At 40.4% G+C, this 19,287-nt stretch overlaps 1 non-coding gene across 1 annotated transcript; it reads left to right on the top strand.

Annotated features, from left to right (window-relative positions):
- Positions 1 to 1,189: 1,189 nt before the first annotated feature.
- On the top strand, positions 1,190 to 1,403 carry LOC120879715. Its single transcript, XR_005724861.1, has one exon. It is a non-coding gene; the product is annotated as a small nucleolar RNA U3 (small nucleolar RNA).
- Positions 1,404 to 19,287: the final 17,884 nt, after the last annotated feature.

The following is a 19,287-nucleotide window of genomic DNA, read 5'->3' on the forward strand; positions in this document are numbered from 1 at the left end:
GTCTGCAGGACTACAGCCCATGGGGTCACCAAGAGTAAGACACAACTGAGCAACTAAGACACAAACACTCACACACAGTGGGCTAGGCATTGATCAAGGTGATAGGAATACAGGAATAAAAAAAGACACACACCCTGCTCTGTGTACACCCTTCCCACAAGGACTGCCATGATTTAACCTCCCATTATTAATCTTGGTTTGCTTGACTAAACATTTCGTATGGAATGACACCCTGATTCTTTAGATCACTTTTCTGGGTCTAATATTCCTGAATTCAATACTTTTCTAAATATGCTATGAATAGATATGGTTCTTTAAAAGAAGTAGATTGTCTCCTACTTCTGTCTATAAAATACTTATTTCTTTTTCAAAATGACTCCCTTGACATATTAGATCATCTTTATTGCTTCCTGAACCATTTAGTCTCAAAAACTTAACTTTTAACGGTGAATGTCTTGTTTGCACATTGGTAAGAAAATGTCTTCTTATAGTCAGTAAAGGATAGGTTTTATTAAAGCTTTTAGGTTTGCCTAGCTGCCTGATAATACTGCCTTACTTTTATGTAGCACTTTAGAAATAACTACTATATATATGACTTAATATAATTCTCACAAAAGCCCTGTACACTAGGCTGTATCATCCCCATTTCACAACAAAGTGGGGCTATTTGTCCTTAGGTCGCATCACAGGATTAGAATTAAACTTAATTCTTTAAACTCAGGCTCTGCAATCACACCACTGAATCACCCATTTCCTCCTTTTTATGGATAGTCCAATCCCATCCATTTGAGAATAAATACTTATTGGCAGAAATGAAAAGGTTTCCTTTTTCCTTTATATAAATTCAGATGAGGTTGGAATCCACTGATGGCTTCAAACTTAGAAACATTCCTCTCTATAACATCAACCCAAATGCTTCATGAAGGAAAAAAGAACTTGAAAAGCAAAATCTGCCTGCTGGCCCAATTACTCGAGTGATTCCTACCATAAAACACCACTGGGTCAGTGTTTCCAAAGAACAATTGTCCCAACAAATATAAATTCCTCCCAAGGCCGCCAAAACTCTAGTTTTTTTTATAATAATCATCTTTACAGTAGTGATAATTCATACAATAAAATTGTGGTTACCTTCTGTAGGGTAGCCCTGTGCTTCAAGAGGTGGGAGAGAAGGAAAAGAATTAGGATTCCAAAGACTATACTTTCAGGGATCATTTCTATAGTTTGTTACTAGAGAAGTTTCTCTGATCGTGTAGAGCACCCGAAACCACGAGGAGGAGGTGCAGTGTTCTCTCCTGAGCGGGAAGCCGGTCCTTGGTGCTGCTTCTGCAGCTGCCATTGGCCATTGATGATCGTTCTTCTCTTCTTTTGGGAGAGTAAGAGGGAGAGGACACCATCTGAGTGGGAAAAAAAAAAAGAATTAGGATTCCCTGTTGCAATTTAGATTTAATGAGTTTAGAGGGACAAAGGAGACTTGCTGTATCCAGTTCAGTTCAGTTCAGTCGCTCAGTCGTATCCAACTCTTTGCGACCCCATGAATCGCAGCACGCCAGGCCTCCCTGTCCATCACCAACCCCAGAGTTCACTCAGACTCACGTCCATTGAGTCCATGATCCCATCCAGCCATCTCATCCTCTGTTGTCCCCTGCTCTTCCTGCCCCCAATCCCTCCCGGCATCAGAGTCTTTTCCAATGAGTCAACTTTTCGCATCAGGTGGCCCAAGTACTGGAGTTTCAGCTTTAGCATCAGTCCTTCCAAAGAAATCCCAGGGCTGATCTCCTTCAGAATGGACTGGGTGGATCTCCTTGCAGTTCAAGGGACTTTCAAGAGTCTTCTCCAACACCACAGTTCAAAAGCATCAATTCTTTGGCACTCAGCCTTCTTCACAGTCCAAATCTCACATCCATACATGACCACTGGAAAAACCATAGCCCTGACTAGACGGACCTTAGTCAGCAAAGTAAAGTCTCTGCTTTTGAATATGCTATCTAGGTTGGTCATAACTTTTCTTCCAAGGAGTAAGTGTCTTTTAATTTCATGGCTGCAGTCACCATCTGCAGTGATTTTGGAGCCCAAAAAAATAAAGTCTGACACTGTTTCTACTGTTTCCCCATCTATTTCCCATGAAGTGATGGGACCAGATGCCATGATCTTAGTTTGCTGAATGTTGAGCTTTAAGCCAACTTTTTCACTCTCCTCTTTCACTTTCACCAAGAGGCTTTTTAGCTCCTCTTCACTTTCTGCCAAAAGGGTGGTGTCATCTGCATATCTGAGGTTATTGATATTTCTCCTGGAAATCTTGATTCCAGCTGTTGCTTCTTCCAGCCCAGCGTTTCTCATGATGTACTCTGCATATAAGTTAAACAAGCAGGGTGACAAAATACAGCCTTGACGTACTCCTTTTCCTATTTGGAACCAGTCTGTTGTTCCATGTCCAGTTCTAACTGTTGCTTCCTGACCTGCCTATAGGTTTCTCAAGAGGCAGATCAGGTGGTCTGGTATTCCCATCTCTTTCAGAATTTTCCACAGTTTATTGTGATCCATGCAGTCAAAGACATTGGCATAGTCAATAAAGCAGAAATAGATGTTTTTCTGGAACTCTCTTGCTTTTTCCATGATCCAGCAGATGTTGGCAATTTGATCCCTGGTTCCTCTGCCTTTTCTAAAACCAGCTTGAACATCTGGAAGTTCACAGTTCACGTATTGCTGAAGCCTGGCTTGGAGAATTTTGAGCATTACTTTACTAGCATGTGAGATGAGTGCAGTTGTGCAGTATTTGTTTGGAGCATTCTTTGGCATTGCCTTTCTTTGGGATTGGAATGAAAACTGACCTTTTCCAGTCCTGTGGCCACTGCTGAGTTTTCCAAATTTGCTGGCATATTGAGTGCAGCACTTTCACAGCATCATCTTTCAGGCTTTGAAATAGCTCAATTGGAATTCCATCACCTCCACTAGCTTTGCTCGTAGTGATGCTTTCTAAGGCCCACTTGACTTCACATTCCAGGATGTCGGGCTCTAGATGAGTGATCACACCATCATGATTATCTGGGTCGTGAAGATCTTTTTTGTACAGTTCTTCTGTGTATTCTTGCCACCTCTTCTTAATATCTTCTGCTTCTGTTAGGTCCATACCATTTCTGTCCTTTACCAAGCCCATCTTTACATAAAATGTTCCCTTGGTATCTCTAATTTTCTTGAAGAGATCTCTAGTCTTTCCCATTCTGTTGTTTTCCTCTATTTCTTTGCATTGATTGCTGAAGAAGACTTTCTTATCTCTTCTTGCTATTCTTTGGAACTCTGCATTCAGATGCTTATATCTTTCCTTTTCTCCTTTGCTTTTCACCTCTCTTCTTTTCACAGCTATTTGTATGGCCTCCCTAGGCAGCCATTTTGCTTTTTTGCATCTTTTCCATGGGGATGGTCTTGATCCCTGTCTCCTGTACAATGTCACGAACCTCATTCCATAGTTCATCAGGCACTCTATCTATCAGATTTAGGCCCTTAAATCTATTTCTCACTTCCACTGTATAATCATAAGGGATTTGATTTAGGCCATACCTGAATGGTCTAGCCGTTTTCCCTACTTTCTTCAATTTAAGTCTGAATTTGGTAACAAGGAGTTCATGATCTGAGCCACAGTCAGCTCCTGGTCTTGTTTTTGTTGACTGTATACAGCTTCTCCATCTTTGACTGCAAAGAATATAATCAATCTGATTTCAGTGTTGACCATCTGGTGATATCCATGTGCAGAGTCTTCTCTTGTGTTGTTGGAAGAGGGTGTTTGCTATGACCAGTGCATTTTCTTGGCAAAACTCCATTAGTCTTTGCCCTGCTTCATTCCGCATTCCAAGGCCAAATTTGCCTGTTACTCCAGGAGTTTCTTGACTTTCTACTTTTGCATTCCAGTCCCCTATAATGAAAAGGACATCTTTTGGGGGTGTTAGTTCTAAAAGGTCTTGTAGGTCTTCATAGAACCGTTCAACTTCAGCTTCTTCAGCGTTACTGGTTGGGGCATAGACTTGGATAACTGTGATATTGAATGGTTTGCCTTGGAAATGAACAGAGATCATCTAGGAGCATCCATTAAATCCAAGTACGCACCCCAGTGGGCTCCCCAGAAGGTGCTAGTGGTAAAGAACCTGCCTGCCAATACAGGAGACATGAGACATGGGTTCGACCCTGGGTTAGGAAGATCTCTTGAAGGAGGGCATGACAAGGGAAGATCTCTTGAAGGAGGGCATGACAACCCACTCCAGTATTCTTGCCTGAAGAATCTCATGGACAGAGGAGCCTGATAGACTACAGCCCATTGGGTCCCAAAGAGTCGGACATTACTGAAGTGATTTAGCACACATATACACCCACCCCAGTAGCCTGGTGTTTGCTTTATCTCTGGAAAATCCACCTACTTAGTTAGGTGGTATCCATGTACCAGAGTAGTAGCTACAAATCTTTGTTTACAAACTAAAAGTAAAGTACTTTTCATACTTTTCTGTAACTGAACAAGCTTCAGACATGACTTAGAGACTAAACAATAACTGAACTTCATCTCTGTTATGAACCTTGATTCTTGTGAGCAACAGAAGCTCAACTTTTAGTCATTTAGGTTTCTTTCCATACTGTAATACTGATACTGCAATAACAGTAATTTTCCATACTGTAATACCGCAGCCAAGTTCTAAGGGGTCAAGGTAACCTTCAAGAGTGGGGGTCAGGAGAAAGATGAGGCATAGTCAAAGCTTAAAGCTCATCTTCTAAGGGAGTTAGGGGGAGTAGATGGATTCCAGAAAAAATATGATAATTCTCTTAACCCTCCCTGTCTGTTCGCCTACCTATCACAAAATGGGGAAGCTGAAGTTTATTGATCAGAACTGTTTTTTATGTTATTGTCATTTCTTATCCTCAGAAGGTCAGGATCAAAAGCTTAAGAAAGATACCTGATTCTTTCCTGACTTATGGCTTTGGCCAAGGTTCAGAAAGCACTGAAAGTTACCTCTGAATGTCACTGTGTCAAACTGAATGCTAATTTATAACAGTGTTTTTCCTATGCTTTACTATCACAAGCATTATAAAAAGTATTCATGATAGTGTTAAAATATAATAGTATATTAAAATTGAGCCAGTCTTCAATGATTTCTGAACATCTCTTATGTGATGAGAACTTTACTACCTGCTTTATTTATAAAATATATTTTTCCTTTATCATAAATCAAGATCATGACTCAGTATTTTCTGATTTGTGAAAACATTATACAAAAAAATCTTGCAAAGTTACAAAAAATCAGATCACAATCAAATATATATTTAACAAATAACTTGTACTGAATAAACAATAACATATGATTCAGACTGGTTTCCTTTGGATCCAAAGATCTGTATCTACCTTAAAAGAATTTGGCCAAATGACACCAAGATTCAAATGATATCTCAAGTGAGAAAAGGTTGAGGGGCAGATTGATTTGGGCATTAAGACCTGAGCTGGGCCCCAGTAGGAATGCTAGAATCACTGGAATTCAGTTGCTCTAAAGTGCAAGTTCACTGGTCCACTCCAGGAATAACCAGAGCTGTTTTATGTACTCCATAGGCTGTAGGCTTTCCAAAGTTTGCATTATATTAAACATTAAATTATACCCACACTAAAAAATTATATTGAGGTATAGTTGATTTACAATGTTATATTAGTTTCAGGTGGGTAGTGAAGTAAATCACTTAAATGAATTTGAATACTTATATCCACTGGGCTTCCCAGATGGCCCAGTGGTAAAGATTCTGCCTGCCAATGCAGGAGACTCTAGAGATGTAGGTTTGGTCCCTGGGTTGGGAAGATCACCTGGAGTAAAAATGGCAACTGCCAGGCTCCACTGTCCAAGGGGTTCTCCAGGCAAGAATACTGGAGTGGACTGCTGTGCCCTCCTCCAGGGGATCTTCTCAACCCAGGGATTGAACCCATGTCTCACGTCTCCTGTATTTCCAGTATTCTTGCCTGGAAAATTCCATGGACAGAGGAGCCTGGTGGGCTACAGTCCATGTGGTTGCAGAGTCAGACACAACTTAGTGCCCATGCGTGTGCACACACACACAATATTCTATTGTATATATTTACCACATCTTCTTTAGCCATTCCTCCTTTGATGGACATATAACTTCATCCCATGCCCTGGGTTTCTCTCATGCCCTAGATATTGCAAATAGACCTGCAATTCAATTCCCCTCCTGGGCTTATACCCAGAGAAAAACATGGTCCTAAAGGATACATGTACCCCAATGTTTGTTGCAGCTCTGTTTACAGTAGCAAAGACATGTAGTTTTGATTTTAATTTCTCTAATAATTAGTAATGTTGAGCATCTTTTCAGGTGTTTCTTGGCCATCTGTATATCTTTGTTGGAGAAATGTCTATTTAGGTTCCTTGCCCATTTTTTTTGATTGATTCATTTGTTTTTAAATTATACCCACACTTAACGTTGAAGATGTGACCACCAGGGAAGCCCTTGAAGATGTGAGTCAAGTTACAATTCACTAGTTTACATGACATTGTTATATATCAGACTTACATTGATTCCATTTTTCCAAATTCCTTCTCTATTTTAAAGCCCTTTTTAACAAAAATTTAGGCTTTTGGGGGCCGCAGCTCATCTGAGAGGATGAATAGGCACTGTGTGTACTATGGGTAATGTATTAAAAGATGTCATAGGGAAACTAAAGACAGGACTAGGAATCTGCATTTATAGCAAATTACCCGGTGATTTTTATGCACAGCAGAGTTTGAGACACAGCAACACTGTTGAAAGGCAAGGCATGCTCAAGGAACTTTGGGTAAATCTCTTTGACTAGCAAAGCAGGTTCTAAAAAGAGTGAGGAAGGATGGAAGTTGTAATAGTTTTGCACGTGCCTTCCAACTTTCCTTTGCTTATTGACTGCAATGAATGCACTTGTCCAACAAATGATAAAAGGATTAAAACAGGTGTCCTCCCTAGAAAAGTTTGCAAGTTTCCAATTAAAATACCAGAAGTCACTCATACACATTCATTTAAAACCTCAGGTGTAGCTCTTCACTCTTCCATTATTTTTTTTTTTTCAGAACTTTTCTGGCTACTTTCCCTGCATGTGTCAGTCAATAAGTAAATAATTGAAATCCCTATAGAGTCAGTTCTCCGGTCTTCCTAAGCATTAGCTTGTATTTCTCTTTTTAAAGTCAGCTGTTATTCTGTGAGCCTCAGCTGGGGAACTCCTCCTCTCCCAGGGCCCAATCCAAGTTCCACTTCAATTAGCTTAATTGGAAGAAGACACAACCAAATTTCCAATTAAAGTTCTAAATGAGCTATTAGAACAGACTATTTTTGTCTTTTCAGAGAAAGCTCTCCTAATAGTCATTTTTTAAAAGGTAGAAATCCTTAACAGAGAAAAGGTGAGCACAGTCAGATCAATTAATGCTGTTAATCATTCTTCCTTGTAAAATGGGATCTTTTCACTTAGAAAATTAGGAAGTAAGCCACTTATTCATCCCTTATTAATTTTAATTTTTATTAAGTTAATGTATGTATGTAATCTAGAATGCCTAATATTGATAGTTCTATAAACTTATGGCAAAAACTCCCTACTCAACCCTCACTCACTCACCCAGAGGTAACAGCCTTCAACTCTTTCAGATAGCTGTATTTACTTCCATATTTCTTTGTTGTTGTTCAGTCTCTCAGTTGAGTCTGACTCTTTGTGACCCCATGGACTGCAGCATGCCAGGCTTCCCTGTCCTTCACTATCTCCCAGAGTCTGCTAAAACTCATGTCCATTGAGTTGGTGATGCCATCCAACCATCTCATCCTCTGTCACCCTCTTCTCCTCCTGCTCTCAATCTTACCCAGCATCAGGGTACTTTCCAATGAGTCAGCTTTTGGCATCAGGTGGCCAAAGTATTGGAGCTTCACCTTCAGCATCAGTCCTTCCAATGAATATTCAGAGCTGACTTCCCTTAGGATGGACTGGTTTGATCTCATTGCTGTCCAAGGGACTCTCAAGAGTCTTCTCCAGCACCACAGTTTGAAAACATCAATTCTTGGGCACTTAGTCTTCTGTATGGTCCAACCCTCACATCCATACATGACTACTGGAAAAATCATAGCTTTGATTATACAGACCTTTGTTGGCAAAGTGATGTCTCTGCTTTTTAATATGCTGCTAGGTTTGTCATAGCCTTCTTCCAAGGAGCATTTTCTAAACAATGCTTACATTAGGTTGAATCATAACAACTTGCTATTTTTTAAGGTGAAAAGTGGTTAACATCATCAATTTCAGATAGTTCAACTTCATACTGCTATTTCTTGGGTTTAAGCTTCTGAACATTGTCAATTGGCTTCCCATTATGGAGAGAAAGGATTAGATTTACTACAACACCCTCACATGCACACACATGCAAACACACACACACACACGCTCACTTCTCTCACAACTTTCCCATATAGTTATAGCACTAGTGATGAAGAGTTTACCGTATTCCTCTATATAAATATTACTCACAGCTGAGCCTTACACTGTACTGTGATTTCACTTCCTTTCTTACTCAACTTTGTTTTTCCCTGAAGTTAGTAATTGCCTCTTTTCAAAATTTGCTTAGCTCTCTATATACCTGTCATAATTCAGTCACAATCTTCCTGATGTGAATTTTAAATTCCTCTCAATCCTGTAAAGTAATCTGTCAATTCTCTTTTGCTTAGAGTATCTGTCTAGAAACTGTCCATCTCTCTGATGTGATGAATGGATTTTTTTAAACGTTTTATTCTATTCCTGATTGTTTATCTCTATTTTTTTTTTATTTCTTTTCTGCTTGCTTTAGTCTTTGTCTTCCACATTAGACGTCTTCCTCAAATGTCTATCAATCCTTAGCCATCTGTTCCTAGTTAATAGCGAGGTGCTGAAAAGCTAGTTCAGTGGTAAAGTAGCTGCCTGCCAATGGACGAGATGTGGGTTTGATCCCTGGGTCAGGAAGATCCCCTGGAGAAGGAAATGGTGACCTACTCCAGTATTCTTGCCTGCGAAATCCCAGGGACAGAGGAGCCTGGTGGGCTACAGTCCATAGCCTTGCAAGAGTCGGACACATCTTAGTGACTAAACAACAACTTAAAAGCTGATTAGAAGGTCTAAGTGTCAATTGGTGGTCTTCCCTATTTCGTGCTTGAAGGAAACTAATGATTTCACTGGTACACTCAAACGACAGCATTCATGAATGTTTGGTCTTGAGTCTGTCAGTTTCCTTTGAGAAGTATCCTCCAGTTTCTTCCCTGGAAGTCCAGTGCTGGCTGTCAGTATTCAGAAACCTTTATACAAGGAAGGATCTGGAGGAATTTCAGTGTTGAGAATAGAGACTTTCATGTAATTTACCTCTAAGCTACAGCTCTTACCCCTGCCCTCAACTGTACCTCTTGTTCCTGAGCATAGGATCTCTCTGATTCAGCACTTCTAGAGAGTAAACCTCTTACCTTCTGCTGGGATTGAGAAAGAATAGTGAAAAAAAAAAAAAAAAAACAAACAGCTGGATGTGCAGAGTAGGAAAGATCTGGAGACTAACTGTTCCTGATGCAGATTTACAGTCAATCTTCTTCCAGCCACCCCCCACCCCTTGTAATCAAGTACCTGGCAGCTCCATGCCTTGACCTTGCCTGAGTGTTGTATTATGAATCAGCTTGCTTCTTATTGCATTCCCATCCCACGCTAGAAATTAGGCTTCAGTCTCTCCATTCTGCTAAGTAAGTTGCTACTCATTTATCCTCCTTTCACCTTCTAAATTCATCCATCAGTGAATATGAAAAAATATTTACAGTGATAGATGTTTGAGATTACAACTTCAAACATGACAGACACTTGGGGTTTATAGTCTAGCAGAAAAAAACACCAAATAATTAAATAAGCCCTTATAATAAAGTGCTATGATAAAAGTATGGAGGGAGGAGGAATGCAGATACAAATCATGTCTTCTGAGAGGAATAAATGGTTATGTTAAACAGTAAAAAATTGTCAGGCATGAGATGAGAGAAAGAACACCCAAACAAAATGAAGAGTCAATGAGAAAACTTAAAAGTGGCAGAGACCATCGTCCATTTAGAGAACACTAAAAGTCTGGTGTGATTGAAGCATAGTAAAGTGGGGTGGACAGGGGATATGTGTTATTTGTGTTCAGTTGCTAAGTCCTTTGAAACGTCATGGATGGCAGCATGCCACACTTCCCTGTCCTTCACTATCTCCCAGAGTTTGCTCAAACTCATGTCCATAGAGTCAGTAATACCGTCCAGCTATTTCATCCTCTGTCACCCCTTTCTCCTCCTGCCCTCTATCTTTCCCAGCATCAGGGTCTTTTTCAGTGAGTGGCTCTTGGCATCAAGTGGCCAAAGTATTGGAGCTTCAGCTTCAGCATCAGTCCTTCCAATGAATATTCAAGATTGATTTCCTTAGGATTGACTGGTTTGATCTCCTTGCAGTCCAAGGGACTCTCAAGAATCTTCTTCAGGACCACAATTCGAAATGATATGGTGAGATATAAAAGAGGAGAGGGTGGACAAGGCGGTGACAAGTTATGTAAGACATTTTAAAGGGTTGGGACTTTATTCTAAAATGGAAGCCAGGGACTTCCCTGGTGGTCCAGTGATTGAGTCTGCCTGCCAATGCAACATTCATGGTTCCATCTCTGGTCCAGGAAGATTCCACATGCCGAGGGGCAACTGAGCCCACAAGCCATAATGACTGAAGCCCATGCACCTAGAGCCCATTCTCTGCAGCAAGAGAAGCCGCTGCAATGAAGAACCTGTGCACTGCAACTAGAGAGTAGCCCCTGCTAACCCCAACTATAGAAACCCAAGAAGCAACAAAAACCCAGCACAGTCAAAAATAAATAAAATAAAATGGAAGCCACTGTAAGATTTAAAGATGGGGAATGACATGACAAGATTTTCTTTTGAAAGATAACTCTGACTCTAACATGGAAAAAGGCTTGGAACAAGATGGAATTACAAGCAAAGGAATACAACAGGAGGCTAATTTGGTTAATCAGGAGGGAAAAAAAAAGGTGAAAATAGCCAATACTATCGCAGTCTGAGCATTGATTTTATTTTTATGGCCACAGATTCATGAGAGATTTAGAACGATTTTCCCCCTTGACTGGGCTGTGGACCATTCCTACATGTTTCTGGACTGAAGCATTTATGTAGGTTGATGTGCTATCATAGACAGGGGACAGGAAAAGGAAAGGATTTGAAAGAAAGATAATCTGTTCAGTTTGAGCTTGCTAAATGGGAGGCATTTGTGTGTCACTGAAGAGAAGTCAGGCAGCAGTTGAAATATATGGGTCTGAAGGTGAAAAATTTGGCATGTAGATGTAGCTTTGAGAACCAGCAACATATAGATAGCAATTTCAGGTATAGGAATGGATGAGATTGTACAGCAAGAGTCTGTAGAGTGTGAAGAGGTCAAGACACAACCTACCTGAACACCAGTATTTAAGGAATAAACAAAAATAAAAGCATCTGTGAAGCAGACTGAGAAAGATTTTTCTCAAGAACTAGGAGAAAAGCAGAGGAGTTGTTTCCAATTTAGGGCAAGAGATATAATAAGAATGGAAGGGTTAACAGTACCAAACATTCCCCAGGGGTCAACTGAGGTAAGGATTGGAAAGTTTCCAGTGGACATAGAGAAGAGGAAGTAGTGGACCACCTCAACGATAGCAATTTCAGTAGAGATGGGACATCAGCCAAGGTGTAATGGGTAAGAAGGTGAAGTTAGTGAACTTTGCCAACTTTCTGTGGAAGCTAGGAAGTGGTGAGAGAGTATGATGACAAGGATGTGAGGCACTGATAAGATAATAGATTCGGGGTCAGGAGGTTTTGTAGTTTCTGTAGAGAAGCAGGCATAGCTACTTGTGTGAAGAGTAGGAGAGAGATGACTGAAAAGAGAAGGCTTTCCAGGTATTATAGCACAAAGCTCCAAGTTAATGCTCAGGACCATGAATTTATAGTAGCTCTAGTCTCTAGCTTGATGTGATTAAAGTTTGAATCATCTCCTTTTCCCCCAAAGCCAGAAAGATGTAATGTGATATAAAGTCACTCACCTTTCCGTCAAACTTTGTAAGATGTGTAGAAAACTTAGGGAAATCATTGTAGTGCATTTTATGGAACAGTTCAATGACATATTCAGCAATGTTAAAATTTCAGTCTTTTGACGATCTAGTTCATAGTTTGGAAGATCATGTTTCTTCGTAGAAAAAGCCTTTAAACGATCCTCTTAAACAACTTATTTGATTATTCTTCCTCCGTTAGTTTCAAAGGCTGTTCATCAGATCCTTAGAGAATGAGCAACTTCCTATTCATGCCAAAAAAATCCTTCTAATCATGGGATCCTAATGTTGCATCCCATTGACGCTTTTTGTTTTAAACTGTATGATTATCTCAGAAACGAGATGACCTCTATAATCAGGTCAGATTCATCTCACTTCACTTGAAATATGTTTTAAGCCTTGTGCTCTTATTATCTATTCTTAATCAAATTTTATTTAGGTCTACTTCCTCCATAGAAAAGTCATTTTAAATTCTTCTTGATTATTGATGAGTAATATATAATGGATCTTTGGAGAGACAAGGTTGTTAAAGGTATGCCTGGTCATGTTACTACTGGACATAAAGAAAACCTTTCAACACCATTTACAGTAATCAGTCCTCCTCATTTCTGCTTTGTCGGCAAAGCCCTCTAGGAAATGATATACACATGGTCAATATGGTGTTATACATCCTGGCTATCCATCAGTGTATCTGCCACTTATGTATACAGTAGGCTCCCAGTGAATATTTATTGACTACCTGAATAAGTGACTTTTTATATCACTGAAAAGGAGTTACTCTTTAACATCTATTCTTCAAGAATGTCAAGCTGTGTCTAAAAGCAGTCATGTGACAATTGTAATATTTTCCTAAGCTTCTACACCTTAATTTACATGCTTTCACATTCGCTTTCAGATGGCAAGTGCATAAAGCATTTTTTTCATATTTGCAATGATCCCACACAGTCAAGATTCTCAGTGGCGCTATGACACGTTGACCTTGAAATCCACGTGTTACAACACTGGATGGTGGCTCAGGAAAACACATCTGTGTGTGTGTGTGTGTGTGTTGTGTTGTGTTGTGTTGTTTTAGTGTTGAATATTGTAGCTGGGCTTCTTAATAAGGAGACAAGAGGTTGAATACCTGGGGGACAAATGTTATACATGCACTGAAAGGCTGTGCTCATCTCTTCTGAATACTTAATAATGGAGAGGAGACTGGTGCTGAGCAAGCAGGATATTCAGGATATTAGTGTGGATCATGGAAAACTGCTGCACAGTCAAAACTGATGGAAAAAGTCTCATCGAGCAGCTTTGAAAATATATTTTTTATTTCAAAAACTAGGTAATTTTTCTAAAGATTTGGGATTAAGATTACTTTCTGAGTTTTTGGCTCCCAGGTGGCTCAGTGGTAAAGAATCTGCCTACCATTGCAGGAGGCTCAGGATTTGATCCCTGGGTCAGGAAGATCCCCTGGAGTAGAAAGTGGCAGCCCACTCCAGTATTCTTGCAGGGAAATCCCATAGACAGAGGAGCCTGGCAGGCTACATGCCATGGGTTCACAAGGAATCGACAGGACTTAACAAAAAAACAACAACGAGAGAGGAAGCATTGTTTTCTAAATTTGGCTGCTTATGTCTATTGGTCTATTATTGGGGTGAAATGTGACAAAAAGTGATCACTGAAGGACAGCACCAGAAAGTTTGAGCCAGGGGAAAAAATTTTAATCACTGCTTTAATATAAAAATGATCATTTTCATGAAATGGATAACCGTTTACATGTAAAAACTATTTTGTTCTGTTTACTCTCAGTATCCCAAACATTGAAGACATTTAATATGGGTTTTGCTTTAAGCATACTCTTGTACTAGCTTCTTTTTGTTTCAGCATTCCATTTTTCCAATTGTTTCTGAAAGCATTTGTCATGCACCTAGTTCCATGCAAAGTTCTTTGCAAAGTCATTCCAGAGAGAAAAAGAGAGCAGGATTCTTGTTTATCCTGGAAAAGTTGTTAAATATTTTCATGCTGGGCATGGTTCAGCACTGTTCATTAAAAATGTTTGTATATACCTTCAGCAGTTAGAAGAAAACGTTACTTGATTCCTCTAGCTATTTTACCCATAATGGATGCTCCTCTAACTAGTCTGTTATATGGTTTGAGTTGATAAACTCCCAAGGAGAAATTAATAGGCTACCTTTCCATTTGCAGAACTGGATACATTAAATAATGATTCTAAGTATTTCAAACTCTTTTACTTTGCACTATCTTGCAAAGAGTGAGAAAAGAAAAGAAAGGATTACAATAAGCATTTTTCTATTTGTAGTAAAATTTAAAATAGTACAAATTCTGAATGTCCTTCATATAAATTAATTTCTTTCATGAAATTAGAGGGATAATTATTTTAAAATTAAGTATGTAAGCATTTTTATTGATGTAAAATAGTATTTGAGGTAGCTAAATGCTTCCCTCATAGCTCTGTCGGTAAAGAATCCATGCAATGCAGGAGACCCTGGTTCAATTTCTGGGTCAGGAAGATACACTGAGGAAGGGATAGGCTACCCACTACAGTATTCTTGGGCTTCCCTTGTGGCTCAGCTGGTAAAGAATCTGCCTGCAATGCTGGAGATCTGGGTTCAGCCCTGGATTGGGAAGATTCCCTGGAGAAGGCAAAGACTACCCACTCCAGTATTCTGGCCTGGAGAATTCCATGGACTGTATAGAGTTGGACACAACTGAGTGACTTTCACTTTCACTTCAAATGTGTATAATAATTTGATATGTATTTTTTATTATTTTCTTGTCTCTGTATTTTCCATGGAGGAAAGATTTGTATTTCTTTTGGATAATTTTCAAATTTGGAGGAAAAGAGTATACCTTATGTGTGTTGATAGACCAGTGCTTTTATTACAACTTTCACAGTATTCCATTTGATTAGGCAAAATTATGTTACGAATGAATCTGCATCAAATATTTTCCCAAGTACCAAAATAACCTGTAATTAAGGACCATACTTAATTATCAGAGTTCATCATTCTTTGAGAATTCATGTTATATCTACAAAAACCAAGTATGATAATAATTCATATGAACAAAAATACAGGATATAAAACCCTGCATTTAATAATAATGCTAAACCAATATTAGAATTGGTTTAACATCATTTAATTGCCTATTGGAAGTGAGATACCAGAAATAGACAAAAGATGAAGGACTTTCAAATGTTTATGAGCTGGTTGAGAAACAAATGGGTAAACCAATGAATACTTCAACCGACACCCGTAGAGGCCTGTGACCAGCCTTGAACATCTGAGGATGATAATCCCACCCCAGCGTGATTGGGTCTCCTGGCCACAGAAGATTAGCCAAATTCTTTAGGGCTCCCTGATAGCTCAGTTGGTAAAGAATCTGCCTGCAATGCAGGAGATGTGAGTTCAGTCCCTGCGTTGGGAATATCCCCTGGAGAAGGGAACAGCTACCCACTCCAGTATTCTGGCCTGGAGAATTCCAAACAGTCAGACAGGACTGAGCAACTTTCACTTCACTTTAGGTAGCTCAAGTTTTGTTTCTATTGCTTATAGACTTACTTAAATAGTTTGCTTGCATTATTTTGCAGAGAGCAATGAAAGAAATAATGTTACTTTTGCTTCTGTTAGTCACTCAAACAAAATGTTACTTAGAAAATGATGAAAGTGGTAGTTTGGGGTACAAACAATAGGCAGTGGTCAAACCCCAGAAGTCTCTGCTCAAACACCAAGATGCTGGTAGCCCAAGGAAGTCCATTCTTTCATCCCAGCTCCAACACGGAGGAGAAGCTCTGACTTCTGACGTGGAGCGGAAGCTGGCTGTGGCTGAGCATCTAAAGCACCGTTAAGTGCAACAAAGACTCTGTGCTGCTGCCGCCACAGCAAGAGTAGCTCCATGAGGTTGTTCAGTTCAGTCCAGTTCAGTTGCTCAGCCGTGTCTGACTCTGCGACCCCATGAATCGCAGCATGCCAGGCTTACCTCAGTACAAAGGAAACCAGCCAAGGCCTTTGCGCCAAATCTCTTTCCATTCTCTCCATCAGACACTCAGGGGCAGGTGGGAGAAATTCTGGTGTCTGTCACTTCACAGCCCATTGCTGTTGTTCAGTCACCTAGTCGTGTCCAACTCTTTGTGACCCCATGGAATGCAGCACGCCAGGCCTCCCCATCCTTCACCATCTCCCGGAGCTTGCCCAAGTTCTTGTTTCTTGCATCAGTGATGCCATCCAGCCATCTCATCCTCTGACGCTCTTCTCCTTCTGTCCTCAATCTTTCCCAGCATCATGGACTTTTTCAATGAGTCGTCGGTTCACATCAGATGACCAAAATACTGGAGCTTCAGCTTCAGGTTCAGCTTCAGCATCAGCATCAGTCCTTCCAGTGAATATTCAGGATTGATCTCTCTTAAGATTGACTGTTTTGCTCTCCTTGCTGTCCAAGGGACTTTCAGGAGTCTTCTTCAGCACCACAGACCAAAGGCATCAATTCTTTGGTGTTCTGCATTCTTTATGGTCCAACTCTCACAACCATACATGACCACTGGGAAGACCACAGCCTTGACTATATGGACTTCTGTTGGCAGAGTAATGTCTCTGCTTTTCAACACACTGTCTAGGTTTGTCATCACTTTCCTGCCAAGAAGCAATCATCTTCTGATTTCATGGCTGCAGTCACTGTCCACAGTGATTCTGGAGCCCATGAAGAGGAAATCTGTCACTACTTTCACCTTTTCCCCCTTCTATTTGCCATGCAATATGGGGCTGGATGCCATGTTCTTAGTTTTTTTTAATATTTAATCTTAAGCCAGCTCTTTCACTCTCCTCCTTCACCCTCATCAAGAGGCTCTTTAGTTCCTCTTCGCTTTCTGCCATTAGAGTGGTATCACAGTGTGCAGATGGCAGATATTTCAGCAGCTGCTGCTGCTGCTAAGTCGCTTCAGTCGTGTCCGACTCTGTGCGACCCCATAGATGGCAGCCCACCAGGCTCCCCCGTCCCTGGGATTCTCCAGTCAAGAACACTGGAGTGGGTTGCCATTTCCTTCTCCAATGCATGAAAGTGAAAAGTGAAAGTGAAGTCGCCTAGTCGTATCCAACTCTTAGTGACCCCATGGACTGCAGCCCACCAGGCTCCTCTGTCCATGGGATTTTCCAGGCAAGAGGACTGGAGTGGGGGGCCATTGCCCTCTCTGATTTCAGCAGCAGTGTCAAATAATTGCTTCAGGAAGAAGAACCACTGCTGAAGTGAAAATGCAAGGAATGGCTGTAGTAGCTGACTGTTTCGCCCCATGCTGAGTGCCAGGCTCCATGGTGCTTGTGAGGATGTCCTTCAAGGGAAGTTGGTCCATTCTATTCCACGAAGGTGGGCCATGCCTGGCTAAACTTGAGTTACCAACCCTTTCCATTCTCATGGAACCACTTCTCAGGGCAAAAGCAGGCCCCACGTGAACCTGTTCAAGGCCATTTCAGCAGCACCCAAAGTCCAGCCGGTCACAGCTCTCTCAGGACTCAAACTAACACTATGGGGAAAGTCTTGCTGTCCTCCCCTGTCATAGGACATTCATCAGGTCAAGACTGTAAACCCCAAGGTCTCTGCAAACTCAAATTTCAGTAAAAAGAGATAGAAGAGTGATTAGACAATCTCTCCCAGACAACTCTGAGTTGCCTACGCAGAATGCCTCATTCACTGCTCCTAAGCTAGCCATACCCTAGCTTAAAGATCAAATTACACCTCTGGACTTAAACCAGACCTTGTGTAATGCATACATATCTGCTTGAGCCTGGTCTAAATCCAGAGTCTCGTTACATATTGGGAGAGTGGTAGTCAGAATCTGTCAGTATGAAGGAAAGAAAGCCCCTATTAAGGTACCCCATTATCTAATGAACAGAAACCCACAAGAGAGGTGTCTATATCTAACTCACAAAACACCTCCTGGAAAGGGATGAGGAGTTTTAAGGATGAACAACAATTTTCCAGACAGAATTGGCAGTTGTCTTCAAGCACAAAGTAGTGCAAATATATGCTTCCCTGTAGCAAAGGCAAGCAATTTAGTATGACTAATGCTAATGTGGGAGAAATTTGAGCTGGAAATACTATGCTAGGGAGCCTGGATTTTTCTCCTGAAGGCTATAAGATGTCCTCAAAGGAGTTGAAGTAGAAGAGTGACATAATCAAATTAGGGATTCAGAAACCTCAAAGCAAGAGCAATGCAGATAATTGAGTAAAGCCCTAAATTAGGAGGTTGTTGTACTTATCATCAATAGGTAATGAAGGCTAAAAGAGTAGATCTTAAAAGTTCTCATTACATACATACACAAAAACCGATGTGTGAGAATGTGTGATGATGGATGTTAGCTAGACTTATTGTGATGGTCATTTTGCAAAATACATAAATATCAAATCACTATGTTGTACACTATATATAATGTTATATAGTTTATGCATCTATGTAACATTATATAGATATATCTCAATAAATAAATTGAGATGGGGAGGCATAGGTAAAAGAGTTAAGACTATATTTTGGTTTAGCCTCTCTTTGCAAAAGCATTGCAATATTGCTTCACTTCTTCCCATTCAGAATTTATCATCCGACTTTTCTCCAGAACATATGAAGTTAGTGATGATGTTAATATATTAGTTTTCCATTGTTGTGGAAAAATCATTACAGACTTAGTGACTTTAAACACCCAATTATTAACCAGAGTTCTATAGTTCAGAAATCTGGCATGGCACACCTACCTTCTCTGCTCAGGGTCTCATAAGGCTGTAATCAGGTGTCAGCTGGGCTGGACTTATATGGAAGCTCTGGGGAAGAACCCACTTCCAAGTTCACTTAGGTTATTGGCAGAATCTAGTTCCTTGTAGCCATAGGACTAAAGTCCCCAGTTACTTGCTAGCTGTCAGCCAGGGGCTACTGTCAGCTTCTTGAGAGAGACCACCTGCATTCCTTGCCATATGGCCCCTTCCAACTTCAAAGCTAGCAATGGTATGTTGTTCTTTGCTTAAGGCTTTTTTTTTTTTTCTTTTTTGGCCATGAGGCACGTATGATCTTAGTTCCCTGACCATGGATCCAACTCTTGCTTCCTACAGTGGAAGCAAGGCATCTAACCACTAGACCACCAGAGAGTTCCTGAGTCCTCATTCTTTGAATCTCTGTGACTTTCTCTCCTGCCACTAGCCAGAGAAAACTCATTTT

Source organism: Oryx dammah, unplaced genomic scaffold (assembly GCF_014754425.2).
Source record: "Oryx dammah isolate SB20612 unplaced genomic scaffold, SCBI_Odam_1.1 HiC_scaffold_20, whole genome shotgun sequence".
Lineage (NCBI taxonomy): Eukaryota > Metazoa > Chordata > Mammalia > Artiodactyla > Bovidae > Oryx > Oryx dammah.